We start from the raw sequence: 3,102 nt of genomic DNA on the forward strand, positions 1-3,102 counted from the left end.
ACATACACATATATATATACAGACACATATATACACACATATATACATATATATATACACATATACATACATATATATATACATACATATACACATATACATACATACATATGGTGTTCTGAAATGAGGCGGCAAAGTCCTTTTTTTTTTTTTTTTTAAATCAAATGAAAATACTATAGTAAAACTGTAGTAATCCTGCTGTTATGGGCAGATTGATTTTCATTCATAATTTCATGAATGTACTGCAAATACAGTAACAACAATGGCCAATGTATGGTTGTGATTCTACTACTAAATACTATGGCTGAATTACGGTTACTATAGTAAAAGCATGGTTATAAAACATTCTCACAGGACAACAAATCACTTTAATTTTTAAACTGTGGAACATATCTACGTAAACTCATTACAAAAAATGCCGGTTCATAATTTAGCTTGCAATTAACGGGTGACGTGTTAAAAATGGCAAACAACTTTGGCAAAACTCCCTCAAGAGAGAGAATTTCGTGTTTAGTGCTTAGAAAATCAATCTGAATTCAGTACTAACTTACAGTGATCAAACTCAACCGATGTAACTATCCACGAGTTAATAAAAACCTTATACAACCTAAAAACGGAATGAGTATAGTATAGCTGCCAAGACAGCAACCGCGAGAAAGCACAAATGCGGGAAAAAAACATATGTTATGAACATAAATACAGAAACGTAAATGTAAAAAATGTAAGTTCCGATATAGTTTCTGCTCCCCATTGACTTCCATACTCTCCACACTCCATACAAACTCTTAAATCAAGATACTTTATTACATAAAGTCTAGCTTTCTGAGAAATCTATCAAAATCAAGCAAGTTCATGCTTAAAACAAGAACAAATGCCTGCCAAAGTGGTTGGGAAAATACTCATGTTTTCCCTTCATTTGATTTTAATCATAAACTCACTTCATTTTGATGAAACAACAAAACAAGACTCAATATTTTTTAGCCATTTTAGCTTCCCATTTAAAGGCATCTTGATTCAAGGATGTTGATATATTTGTACTGGAAACCAAGACAAAAATACTAAATTAGAAAATCATTTTTTTGCAGTGTAAAACGTTATGGTTAAATATAATATACTAACTATAATAAGTATGCATTATTACATATCTATATATTACATAATACCAATGCAGTGTGTGTGCATAGCTACAATATATGAACATAAATTGCACTTTTAAGAAATAAAGCACTTTTATGATGGATATATGCACTGTATTTTGCTTCAAAATCTCAGCACCCATTCATTGCCATTATAAAGCACTTTTATGATGGATTTATTTTGCTTCAAAATCTCAGCACCCATTCATTGCCATTATAAAGCACTTTTATGATGGATTTATTTTGCTTCAAAATCTCAGCACCCATTCACTGCCAGTATAAAGCACTCTCATGATGGATTTATGCACTTTAGTTTGCTTCAACATCTCAGCACCCATTCACTGCCATTATAAAGCGCTTTTATGATGGATTTACTTTGCTTAAAAATCTCAGCACCTATTCACTGCCAATTTAAAGCACTCTCATGATGGATTTATGCACTTTAGTTTGCTTCAATATCTCAGCACCCGTTCACTGCCATTATAAAGCACTTTTAAGATCGATTTATGCACTGTATTTTACTTCAAAATCTCAGCACCCATTCACTGTCATTATAAAGCGCTTTTATGATGGATTTACTTTGCTTCAAAATCTCAGCATCCATTCACTGCCATTATAAAGTAAATTAATTATGGATTTATGCACTTTAGTTTGCTTCAAAATCTCAGCACCCATTCACTGCCATTATAAAGCGCTTTTATGATGGATTTATGCACTTTAGTTTGCTTCAAAATCTCAGCGCCCATTCACTGCCATTATAAAGTAAATTAATTATGGATTTATGCACTTTAGTTTGCTTCAAAATCTCAGCGCCCATTCACTGCCATTATAAAGTAAATTAATTATGGATTTATGCACTTTAGTTTGCTTCAAAATCTCAGCGCCCATTCACTGCCATTATAAAGCGCTTTTATGATGGATTTATTTTGTTACAAAATCTCAGCACCCAGTCACTGTCATTATAAAGCACATTTATGATGGATTTATGCACTTTAGTTTGCTTCAAAATCTCAGCGCCCATTCACTGCCATTATAAAGCGCTTTTATGATGGATTTATGCACTTAATTGTTTCAAAATCTCAGCACCCATTCAATGCCATTATAAAGCACTCTCATGATGGATTTATGCACTGTATTTTGCTTCAAAATCTCAGCACCCTTTCACTGCCATTATAAAGTACTTTATTGATGGATTTATGCACTTTAGTTTGCTTCAAAATCTCAGCGCCCATTCACTGCCATTATAAAGCGCTTTTATGATGGATTTATGCACTTAATTGTTTCAAAATCTCAGCACCCATTCAATGCCATTATAAAGCACTCTCATGATGGATTTATGCACTGTATTTTGCTTCAAAATCTCAGCACCCTTTCACTGCCATTATAAAGTACTTTATTGATGGATTTATGCACTTTAGTTTGCTTCAACATCTCAGCACCCATTCACTACCATTATAAAGCGTTTTTATGACGGATTTATTTTGCTTCAAAATCTCAGCACCCATTCTATGTAATTATAAAGCACATTTATGATGGATTTATGCACTTTATCTCACTTCAAAATCTCAGCACCCATTCACTGTAATTATAAAGCACATTTATGATGGAGTTATACACTTTAGTTAGCTTCAAAATCTCAGCACCCATTCACTGCCATATTTTTACAATAGAAGGTAGCCAGTGTGCTTTCATAATTTTCTAGTTTTTGGTGTTTAAGTTGTGTTGTCATAGTGGATTTGTTCTTATATCAGATCCAAGGTGAAAGTAGCAGCCGATTAAACCAATCAAACGAAGTAGAGGAAGAATATCGGATCAGGTAAAGACAAACAAACACTAATGAAAACGACGAATGGAGGAGTCAATAAGAAAAGTCACAAATCTCCTCCGTCGTTTCTAAACAGGAGGAAGCAAGAAATGCACTGCTAAAGATTGTAGGGTGTTTTCAGTATTTGGCGCGACAAGGTAT

Source organism: Sinocyclocheilus grahami, unplaced genomic scaffold (assembly GCF_001515645.1).
Source record: "Sinocyclocheilus grahami isolate Dianchi unplaced genomic scaffold, SAMN03320097.WGS_v1.1 scaffold3141.1, whole genome shotgun sequence".
NCBI lineage: Eukaryota > Metazoa > Chordata > Actinopteri > Cypriniformes > Cyprinidae > Sinocyclocheilus > Sinocyclocheilus grahami.